Genomic DNA, 12,766 nt, shown 5'->3' on the forward strand with positions numbered 1-12,766 from the left:
TGGAATGTACAGTATTTATAAATTACTTAAAGGAGTATTGATAGCAAGTGATGATTTAGAGTTGAATTTGTATAATGTTTTAAATAGATTTTATTGTTTAACATCCAAACCAGGTTTTGAACCATGCAAGAAAGGGGAGGGGGCGGGATCTGAATTTGAACCACTTACCTTTTTTTTTTAAAAAAAAATCTGTTTCAGCACACTGTTGTTTTGTGCTGAAAACAGCATTTTTTTTGTATGAAAATTCTGTAATTACAAATTTCAAAATCTCAAAATACAAAATTCTGCACAAAATTTGCATTTGGTTCTTTTATGCAGAAACCATCAGTTTTGGTACAGGAAACATCTGCAGTATGAAAAATAATATTTTAATGCAGAAACATTAATTACTGTGTACAAATGCTGCTTTCTACAAAGAAAATTCTATTCTTTATGCAACTTATTTATTTACATCATTTCTATCCCACTCTTCTCACCCTGCAGGGGACTCAGAGTGGCGTAGACAGAAGTATAGCCTTTCCCCCCATCTCCAGTATCAGTAGGCTCTGGCAATGTGGGGAGTGGGGTGGTGGCTGTAGCTCTATCTTCCATACAAGGAACTTTTTTTGTTGTCTGTGGACACCTCCCAATTGAATAGTCAGTATGTCCTTTATGGATGCTTTTATTACCTCCCCAATTTTAAAGCAGTGCATATTTATCTACTCACATTGCTGTTTTTGATCTGCTAAGTGGGCAGAAGCTGGGCTGGCGGCCAGGAACTCACCACCCAGGCTTGAACTGTCAACCTTTCAATTGGCGAGATTTGCTGCAGCTGGCGGTTAGCCTGCTAAGCTAAAGCCTAGCCCAACCATCAACCATGTGATGTACTGTTTAATTGTGACTTCTATAAGAAAGAGAGAAACCAATACTTCTGGCCATACATTATACAAAAAACACAGTGGGATCCATATATTAAAACTACATTTTTATTGTCCAGCCAGAATGCTAAAATAACACATAAAATGGCCCATTTTCTATTTAAAGCAACACAGCTGAGAACTGCATATTTGGAGTCGATTGGGGTAAACTGTCCAGGTGATGTAGATATTTGATTTGGATTTTAACTTACGTTGTATTATTTATTTATTTATTTATTTACTATTCTTGTATACCGCTGTATCTCAAGCCCGAGGGCGACTCACAGCGGTTTCCAGACAGCAAACAGCAAAGACAATAAAAACAGCAATAACTAATATGCAAAACAGTTAAATTACACATTTACATTACTAGCTAATAAACCATCATCAATACACAATTATCACAATCGCCTCATCATCCAAACGTGATCCAAATTCGTCGTCCATTGTTCCGTTCCTATGTTCAAATTACCAGAATTGCACTGAATTACTCAAACGCTTGCACGAACATCCAGGTCTTCAACTTTCTACGGAATGTCATGAGAGATGGTGCCAGCCTAACCTCTATAGGAAGGGCGTTCCACAGCTGAGGAGCCACCACCGAGAAGGCCCTATCCCTCGTCCCCGCCAACCGTGCTTGAGAGGCTGGCGGGATCGAGAGCAGGGCCTCCCCGGAAGATCTCAAAGTCCGGGTGGGTTCATAGGCCGAGATGCGGTCAGATAGGTATCTTGGGCCGGAACCGTTTAGGGCTTTATAGGCCAGTACCAACACCTTGAATTGGACCCAGTAGCAAATCGGCAGCCAGTGGAGCTGGTGCAACAGGGGGGTTGTGTGCTCCCTGCGCTCCGCTCCTGTTAGAATCATGGCTGCCGCGCGTTGGACTAGTTGCAGCTTCCGGGCCGTCTTCAGGGGCAGCCCCACGTAGAGAGCATTGCAGTAGTCTAGGCGGGATGTGACAAGAGCGTGTACCACCGTGGCCAAGTCAGACTTCCCAAGATACGGGCGCAGCTGGCGCACGAGCCTGAGCTGTGCAAATGCTCCCCTGGTCACCGCCAAGACCTGGGGCTCCAGGCTCAGCGACGAATCCAGGGTCACACCCAAGCTGCGAACCTGTGTCTTCAGAGGGAGTGCGACCCCATCCAACACAGGCTGTAACCCTATACCCTGTTCGGCCTTGCGACTGACCAGGAGTACCTCTGTCTTGTCTGGATTCAACTTCAATTTGTTCGCCCTCATCCAGACCGTCACAGCAGCCAGGCACCGGTTCAGGACCTCGACAGCCTCCTTAGTAGCAGGTGGAAAGGAGTGACAGAGTTGGACATCATCTGCATATAGATGACACCGTACCCCGAAACTCCGGATGATCTCACCCAGCGGCTTCATGTAGATGTTAAACAGCATGGGGGACAGAATAGAACCCTGAGGAACCCCACAAGACAATGGTTGTGGGGATGAACAGGTGTCCCCCAATAACACCTTCTGGGAACGACCCTCCAGAAATGACCGGAGCCACTGCAGAACAGTGCCTCCGAGACCCATTTCCGCAAGGCGCCCCAGAAGGATACCGTGGTCGACGGTATCGAAGGCCGCTGAGAGGTCCAGAAGCACCAACAGGGACACACTCCCCCTGTCTAGCTCCCAGCGCAGATCATCCACTAAGGCGACCAAGACTGTCTCAGTTCCATGTCCCGGTCTGAAACCAGACTGTGCCGAGTCTAGATAATCCGTGTCTCTCAAGAATACCTGGAGTTGTGAGGCCACCACGCTTTCCAGGACTTTGCCCAAAAAGGGGAGATTGGAAACTGGCCAAAAGTTGTCAAATTTAGTGGGATCTAGTGATGGTTTCTTCAACAGCAGTTTTATTATAGCTTGTTTTAAGCTCGCTGGAATTTTGCCTTCCCGAAGGGAGGCATTAACCACCACCTCCACCCACTCAGCCAATCCCCCTCTGGCCTCTTTTAGAAGCCAGGATGGGCAGGGGTCTAGGATGGACGTGGTCGGCCTCATTCCTCCAAGTATCTTGTCCACATCCTCGGGCTTCACCAATTGAAATGAATCCATCAAAATAGGACAAGCAGGTGCTCTTGTTACATCCACAGAGACTGCATTTAACATGGTGTCCAGACCAGAACGGATCAAAGCGACTTTGTCTGCGAAGAACCGAGCAAATGCTTCACAGCGAGAGGTCGAGTTGTCAGGGATCCCACCTTGGGTGGTGGGATTCAAAAGGCCTCTGACAATTCGAAACAACTCAGCCGGACGGTTCTTTGCAGACGCAATAGTGGCCGCAAAGAAAGCCTTCTTTGCGGCTTTTATTGCTGTGGCATATGCCCTCAGAAAGGACACAAACCGTGTTCGATTTGGCTCGCTCGGGTCCGAACGCCACACACTCTCTAGTTCCCTCTTCCTTCGCTGCATCGCTGCCAGCTCCTCAGTAAACCAAGGCGCTGGTTTAGCTCGGCTACTTGAGAGGGGACGTTCTGGAGCGATCGTGTCAATTGCCCTAGTCATCTCCCCATTCCAGAGAGCAACCAGGGCATCGACAGGGTCACCTACCGAGGCGGCGGGAAACTCCCCAAGAGCCGTCAGGAATCCATCCGGATCCATAAGCCTCCTGGGGCGGACCATCCTGTACTTTATGTGTATGTGTATGGGTACATCAAATGTTTTTGATATGGCCAATAGGCTAATCAATAAAAAGTTCTGACATCAACCATGTGCAAATTTTATGCAGAATAAATCCCCAATTACAGGATTTGGGGCACAGGAATTAATATTTTTAACTGTTTGGCATAAAAGCAAGGCTACTCCTAGCTCATAGAAACCAACAGTATTTCTTTAACAGACACAACAGCCTTAACCCAACAAATTCTCCCAAAATACTCTCCAGGGTTGGAGAGATTTAATCTAACAAACAAAAGCTCAATTTAAGCAGTCTCTCCCTTTAAACCTGTGCAAATTAGGAGAGTTTCTCTGCTGGATATAACTCTGCAAAGATCCTCATGGGACACTGTGGCCAAACAATTCTTTCTCTAGAAAATAGACCTGGAAAATGGGTTAAAAGAGAAAACAACCATAGAGGCAGAGAGAGAAGCAAATTATGATCCTTATCATGCTGTAAATTATGGGAAGACTTGGAGTTCAGACGGATGTTTTGGATTCATTAAAAAAAGAACACAGAAACCATCAGTGGAAAGACACATTATATCATTCTTATTGGGTGATTACTCAAAGGGGAAACATAAACAACGAAGGTTTCTTTTGGCACATTCCTACAAAAAAGATACAACAGTAGAACATGGAACTAGGCTGTGTTAAATGGGCATAAGAGGAAGAAGAAAATGCATCAGCATCAAGAGGAAGAGTGCAGTAAAGGGCTGAGTGGGAATGCCCTTTTATACCTTATGAACAAGGAGAAAATGAAAAAAGATCTTGGAGTCCTCATGGACAAGTTAAATACGAGCCAACAATGTGATGCGGTGGCAAAAAAAAGCCAATGGGATTTTGGCCTGCATCAATAGGAGTATAGTGCCTAGATCCAGGGAAGTCATGCTACCCCTCTATTCCGCTTTGGTTAGACCACACCTGGAATATTGTGTCCAATTCTGGGCACCACAATTCAAGAGAGATATTAACAAGCTGGAATGTGTCCAGAGGAGGGCTACTAAAATGATCAAGAGTCTGGAGAACAAGCCCTATGAGGAGTGGCTTAAATTGCTGGGCATGTTTAGCCTGAAGAAGAGAAGGCTGAGAGGAGACACGATAGCCATGTATAAATATGTGAGAGGAAGTCATAGGGAGGAGGGAACAAGCTTGTTTTCTGTTGCCCTGGAGACATTAGGAAGAACTTCCTGACTGTGAGAACTGTTCAGCAGTAGAACTCTCTGCCCCAGAGTGTGGTGCGGGCGCCTTCTTTGGAGGCTTTTAAACAGAGGCTGGATGGCCATCTGTTGGGGGTGCCTTGATTGCAATTTTTCTGCTTCTTGGCAGGGGGTTGTACTGGATGGTCCGTGAGGTCTCTTCCAACTCATTCCAACTCATTCCAACTCATTCAATGACATGAAGAATTGAGTTGGAAGGATTTGAAACTTTATCATCTGGTTGGGAAATAATATGCTAAACCAACCTCCAGTTCATGAATCAAGAGAAAATGCTAGATGGGAAAAGTCAGAGAAGACTTCATAGGAGTTCTGTACAGACATGTAATAAACAAAGGTAACCTTGCCAGCTATATTATCTTTGTGGAAGATGCCTGAAGTTTGAGATATCAACTCAAACATTTTTTTTTAAAAAAGAAAAGACAATTCTTATTGTTTTCTTGGATCAGAGCAAAAGTTCATTTTGTTCTCCCTCTGATACAAATAATGAAGTCTGTGATTACTTTTATGTATTTAAAAGTGTTTACATATATTTGCTAGTTATCAGTTTTAAGAACAACTCTGTAAGCCTGTGAAGGGCACTGTATAAAGATAAAGGTTTCCCCTTGACATTAAGTCTAGTTGGGTCTGACTCTGGGGCGGGGGTGCTCAGCTCCATTTCTAAGCCGAAGAGCTGGCATTGTCTGTAAACAACTCCAGAGTCATGTGACCAGCATGACTGCATGGAGTGCTGTTACCTTCCCACAGAAGTGGTGCCTATTAATCTATTCACATTTGCATGTTTTCAGACTGCTTAGTTGGCAGAAGCTGGGGCTAACAACAGGAGGTCACCCCATCCATGGATTTAAACCGCTGATCTTCTGGTCAGCAAGTTCTGCAGCTTAGTGGCTTAACCATCTTTGCCACCATAGCATTGTATATACACATATATAAGTTGACCTCATGCATAATAAGCTGAGGGCAGGTATAGAAGTCAAAACTAGTTGGGACCTCACTATTCATAACACAGTTTCTGAGCCATGTTGTGCTATGCCTGTTCTGATCTGATCTCAAAGAGAGAGGGGGGGCGGTATTTCCCCAATATTTAGCAATCATAAATGAAGATTCTACTCAGCTATTGTGTCTTGTGGGTATCAATACTGGCTCTGTGGATTTGCCTGTTTTTTCAAAATGACCATAACAATATTTTGTGTGTATACACAAAGCTAGAAAACTTTGCAAACTCTTACCTGCCCAGTGAAGAGAGGAAAAAGGTTATGTGCAAGTGTGACTGCTTTCTTGTGAACAGCATCTGAAAAGGGTGCATTAGAAACATCACAAAGTCCATTTTTTAATTAAAAAAAAGAAAAAGAAAAATAGAAGCCATGGCAAATGAGTAATACTTATAGCCACATCTCTGCACATGATGGTGCCTGTTCTGGCAAATGTTATGAAAAATACAAGAGAATGCATGCCCTCTTTAATCTCACTGGAATGAAGGCTTTTATTAAACCAAGAAAAAGAAATTGCTGTAATCTGGCTTCTGATTCACAGCTTTTGAAAACACAGTGCGTTTTCTAAAAATAGCCAGAGATTGTTTGAAAGCTGATGAATATCTACTCTGATGTCTGCCAATATAAAAATAAAGTAATAAGCACATGTTCACATCTTATGGAAAGAGATGAGATAAAGTAAAATGGATTGGTTGAGGCACATTTCCACTTTATGAAAGATAAGCAAACTCACTCAAAAGAAATCTGTGAAATAATTCCTTGCAATTGGGTTTTGGCAGGGTCTGTCTTAGGCTTTTTCATGTTTCCCAACACTATACTTACAGAAATCAAACCAAATGATGACTTTCACAGAATCCAGAGGCTGTCAACTAGACTCAGTTCTGACCACTCCCTACCCCATAGCATGCACAACCAGAGACAAGCATTTCTCTCTGATTTCAGGACTAGATTCCAATGCTGAATTTATATATTCCAGCAACTCAAAGAGGATAGTTCATTGGGGTTAACAGGTGTCTTGTTATATCTGCAATACCAACTGCCTGATTTGGTAGGGACACCTTATCACATTTCACTTTTTATTTTCTTCTTTCACTTCCCCATCTTACTTCTGTCGCTACAAACTGAGTTCAAGGTGTAAACCCATGGAGAGGAGGGGAGGCGAGAGAATCCTGCCATATCCAGTAGGCTCAGGCAAAAGCAAACTGCCGTGGCCTCTCCTGATTTGTATGTTCACCTTCATTAATAACCTTTGCCATCTTCAGCACATTATGATGTTGCTTGGCCATGCAAATCCCAGTTGTCATCTGTGAATAAAATATAAATGTAGTCTTATGGGGACTGACATGTGCCATGCAGTTAACAGCAGGTTTAAAGACCTGTTATGTTGAGGACCACATGTCAGTGGTAGGAAACTATTGCAGCCTTACTTAGTAGGGGTTCCATTTCAGATCAAGGCCAGAACCCAGCCCTGAATTCAGTAAGCTTCACCCAAATTCCATCATGTGCCACAATTGCCAAACCATACTGCTGAATTTCAAACACATAAAATGCCACATTAGCTTATTTTATTTTGTTTAGCTTATGACTTCATGATTTAAATAACTAATAAACACAGCAAAGATGCTCCTGTTCCAGATTGGTTGGAGCTATTTGTTTATGGACAGCAAGTACTACTACAACAACTTATGAAGAACATTTTTTGTGTGTGTCAAGAGAGACTTCAGAAACTGCAAGTCACTTCTGGTGTGAGAGAATTGGCTGTCTGCAAGGACGTTGCCCAGAGGGCATTTGGATGTTTTGATGTTTTATCATCCTTGTGGGAGGCTTCTTTCATGTCGCCACATGGGGAGCTGGAGCTGACAGAGGGAGCTCATCTGCGTTCTCCTGTCGGTCTTCAGTCCTGCCAGCACAAGGGTTTAACCCACTGCGCCACTGGAGGCTCCATATGAAGAACAATGCTGATCATACTAAAGACCACTTGAGTTCAACTTTCTGTTTGCACTATGATAGATCAATTGTCTACAGGAGGCCTCAGAAAAAGATAAATGTATGTGTTGCATGTTCTGACTATAATCCGAGCAAGGAGTTTCCAAGGACATAGCTACAGAAGGACAAAAAGAAGGCATTGTACCCTTATTAAAATTCTATCCTTTCCCCATGAAATGTTCTTTCCCTTCTGACATTTCTGCATTGTAGTAACTTTAGTTGAGCATTTAGAAATCCAGTTTAGGCATTAAAAGAAAAGGGCTTTGTAGAGTTACTAAGGGAATGTAAATACAGCAAATGGAGAAGTTCTAGGTGTTAATAATTTTCAGTGTCTTATTCTTAGCAAGACTAGAAATTTGGGGACCAAAGGCAAGTTTCATGGCAAGCAGATAGCAATGCCATCTTTCTCCCCCTCCCTGTAGATATTCCTCCAGAAATTTCTTTCCTTGGAGGAACCGCTGCACAATACCCAGCAATAGAACCATACACAAATTCAAAATTCTGACTTTATCCAAGTTAATTAGCAAAAATCGAACAAAGAAAAATAATGCCCCCCAAATATGATTTCTAATGTGATCCAAGTACAGAAAAGAGAAGCTCCAGGAGAATTTACTGGAGTCAAAGGGGAATTACTGGCAGTCAGGCCCGTAGCCAGGATTTTGTTTTGGGTGTGTGTGTGAATTTTTCGGGGGGGGGGGGGGTCGGGGGGGCTGAGCTTCGGGGGGGCTGGGTCTGAGTGAAAGAGGGTCTAGCCTAGCAAACCTTTTGTATCGTTACCCCAATACCCTCATGCATATGGTGATCAGATCATGATATGGATAAACATAACAGTTTAAATAATGCACCAGTAAGGCCTTTTTGCGAACCACCATGAGAATTTCGGGGAGGCTGAAGCCCCCCGAGCCCCCCCCCCCCCCGGCTACATGCCTGCTGGCTGTAATGGCAATATTCATTTCAACTTCTTAAAAGCTTATTGCAGGCAATTTAAAATTATTAGAAAAGGGCTACTAGGGCCTCCTTAAAATTATTCATAAACTGATTTCCTCTTTCTAGCGGTTCTGGATCAGCACGTGGCTGAAAACCTCTTTTTAAGGATGAGGTATCAGGTGCTTTCAATTTTTTCATAGGGGACTGTAAAGAAACAGTTCCTGTTGGTATGAAATTCTGCAAAATTCCTGATCATAGCAAAAAACAAAATCAAGTGATGAATGCAACACAAAATTAGGGTTGTTTTTCTGTTTAGTGTTCCAATGGCCCAGCCATACTTTTTTTCTAGAATGCTTCATTTAATTTATCTTCTTCCTTCTTCTCCTAATGAATGCAGAAATTACATAAGTAAAGGAAATATTCAGGGAGGTGGGTTCCTATAATGCCCTGCAGCCTTACTCCCCGAACACTCTCTACACTTTGAATGCAAAAGGTGAGGCTTCCAGAAGACACCGCCTCCTTGGCTTCAGAGAACCAAGCTACAGATTCTGCTGGCCTTGGATTACCTGTTAGAACTAGCCAAAATGTAGGATTACACTTTGAAGACAACTATTTGGGATGGCCAGTACTGATGTGCCAAAATGGGGGTGAACAACCCCATCTAGAATAGCCTGTTTTTCTACTGATCAGCATCACTTCTATGTAGTCTGGATTATGATTTTGTCTGGTTATCCACATCCAGTTCTTTACTGCATCCAGACAATGATTCAGTACTAAAGCAGACTCCTTGGCAGCAGCTTTATAGATGAGATAGATCTGGGTATTTTGGCATACTGATATCATCTGTCCCCAAAGCTCTGGATAACCTCTCCTAGCAGCTTCATGTTGATGTTTAAAGATATAATCAACAGCACTGACTCCTGTGGAACCCCACAAGCCAATGGACAAAGCAGTTCCATATCAGCCAAATGACCCAGAAGGAGACCAGGGCTCATAATATAAAATGTTGCTGAAAGATCCAGGAGGACTATCAGGAGCAGACTTCCCCATCAAACTCCAAATGTAGGTGATCCACCAAACAACCAAGTCTATTTTTATCCCATAACCACATTTAAACCCAGATTTGAATAGCTCCGGGTTATTTGTTCAACCCAGGAACTGGAGATAAGAGGCCAGCTGAAAATGAAAGTGTATGAAAAGGGTTTTCAAGAAAGGTCTCATACTTGCTTTAAGAGGTTGGAACATAGCCCTTTTTTTCAAAGAAGCATTTACAGCCTCCATCACCAAAGTGGCACAATTCTTTTCATGGCCAGTGATACAGAGAGAGCCTTTGATTTTCTCAGAAGGCTGATTCAGTGCCTCCCACTTCTGCCCTTAAGTATCCAAAGATAATACTATGGATAGAGAAATCCAATCTGTCACACTTTGCATATCTAAATCACCGTCATGAACGGGCAAAGAAGGTTTATCCTAATCCTATTAGTAATTTCCCTGGAATAAGAACTTACGTGTTAAAAGCATACTTATTTAACTCTTGCAAATTATTTTCTATCAGTAAACTATTAATCAGTAGCTAAGTAGCTTTATGTCAGGTGACTATCAATTTATTTATTAGTATTATTTTTGTTTACTTTCTATAGCATTTTAGTTCACTCTTTTGTACTTCAGTGTCAAAGAGAATAATTAGTGTTCCTAACTGGGATCACAGGCAAGCATGGTCTGGGTGAACAAAATGAAGCAGGACGCAGGCTGATAGAATTTTGCCAGGAAAACTCGCTGTGTATAACAAACAATCTCTTCCAACAACCTAAAAGACGGCTTTACACATGGACTTCACCAGATGGTCAGCACCGAAATCAGATTGACTACATCCTTTGCAGCCAAAGGTGGCAGACATCCATCCAGTCAGTGAAAACAAGACCTGGGGCTGACTGTAGCTCAGATCACGAACTTCTTATTGCTCAATTTAGAATAAAACTAAAGAGATCAGGGAAAATACACAGACCAGTTAGATATGATCTCACTAACATTCCTAGCGAATATACAGTGGAAGTGAAGAACAGATTTGAAGGACTAGATTTAGTAAACACCCAGAAGAACTATGGACAGAAGCCCGAGACATTGTTCAGGAGGTGGCAACAAAGTACGTCCCAAAGAAAAAGAAAACCAAGAAGGCAAAATGGTTGTCTGCTGAGACACTGGAAGTAGCCCAAGAAAGGAGGAAAGCAAAAGGAAACAGTGATAAGGGGAGATATGCCCAGTTAAATGCGCAATTCCAGAGGTTAGCCAGAAGAGATAAGGAACTATTTTTAAATAAGCAATGCATGGAAGTGGAAGAAGACAACAGAATAGGAAGGACAAGAGACCTCTTCCATTGGAGGTAAATTTCAGGCAAAAATTGGTATGATAAGAAACAAAGATGGCAGGGACCTAACAGAAGCTGAAGAGATCAAGAGAAGGTGGTGAGACTATACAGAAGATCTGTATAGGAAGGATAATAATATCGAGGATAGTTTTGATGGTGTGGTGAATGAATTAGAACCAGACATCCTGAGGAGTGAGGTGGAATGGGCCTTAAGAAGCATTGCTAACAACAAGGCAGCAGGAGACGACGGGATCCCAGCTGAACTGTTTAAAATCTTAAAAGATGATGCTGTCAAGGTGATGCATGCCATATGCCAGCAAATATGGAAAACACAAGAATGGCAATCAGACTGGAAAAAATCAACAAAAAACAAAAAAAAAATAACAAAAAAGGGAAATGCGAAAGACTGCTCCAACTTCCGTACAGTGGCCCTTATTTCTCATGCCAGTAAGGTAATGCTCAAGATCCTGCAAGGAAGACTCCAGCAATACATGGAGCGAAAGTTGCCAGATGTTCAAGCTGGGTTTAGAAAAGGCAGAGGAACGAGAGACCAGATTGCCAATATCCGCTGGATAATGGAGAAAGCGGGGAGTTTCAGAAAAACATCTATTTTTGCTTCATTGACTATTCTAAAGCCTTTGACTGTGTGAATCATAATAAATTGTGGCAAGTTCTTGGTGGGATGGGCATACCAAGCCACCTTGTCTCCCTCCTGAGGAATCTGTACAAGGACCAAGTAGCAACAGTAAGAACTGACCACGGAACAACAGACTGGTTCAAGATTAGGAAAGGCGTATGGCAAGGCTGCATACTCTCACCCAACCTTTTTAACTTGTATGCAGAACACATCATGCGATGTGCGGGGCTTGATGAATGCAAAGCTGGGGTGAAAATTGCTGGAAGAAACATTAACAACCTCAGATATGCAGATGACACCACTCTGATGGCCGAAAGTGAGGAGGAGCTGAGGAGCCTTCTAATCAAGGTGAAAGAAGAAAGCGCAAAAGCCGGGTTGCAGCTAAACGTCAAAAAAACCAAGATTATGGCAACAAGAATGATTGACAACTGGAAAATAGAGGGAGAAAACGTGGAGGCTGTGACAGACTTTGTATTTCTAGGTGCAAAGATTACTGCAGATGCAGACTGTGGCCAGGAAATCAGAAGATGCTTACTTCTTGGGAGGAGAGCAATGTCCAGTCTAGATAAAATCATAAAGAGTAGAGACATCACACTGGCAACAAAGATCCGTCTAGTCAAAGCCATGGTATTCCCTGTAGTAACCTACGGATGTGAGAGCTGGACCTTGGGGAAGGCTGAGCGAAGGAAGATCGATGCTTTTGAGCTGTGGTGTTGGAGGAAAGTTCTGAGAGTGTCTTGGACTGCGAGAAGATCCAACCAGTCCATCCTCCAGGAAATAAAACCCGGCTGCTCACTGGAGGGAAGGATACTAGAGACAAAGTTGAAGTATTTTGGCCACATCATGAGGAGACAGCAAAGCCTAGAGAAGACAATTATGCTGAGGAAAGTGGAAGGCAAAAGGAAGAGGGACCGACCAAGGGCAAGATGGATGGATGGCATCCTTGAAGTGACTGGACTGACCTTGAGGGAGCTGGGGGTGGTGACGGCCGACAGGGAGCTCTGGCGTGGACTGGTCCATGAGGTCATGAAGAGTCGGACACGACTGAACGAATGAACAACAACAATGATTAGTATTACCTCTT

This window comes from Anolis sagrei, chromosome 1 (genome assembly GCF_037176765.1).
Source record: "Anolis sagrei isolate rAnoSag1 chromosome 1, rAnoSag1.mat, whole genome shotgun sequence".
Classification (NCBI taxonomy): domain Eukaryota; kingdom Metazoa; phylum Chordata; class Lepidosauria; order Squamata; family Dactyloidae; genus Anolis; species Anolis sagrei.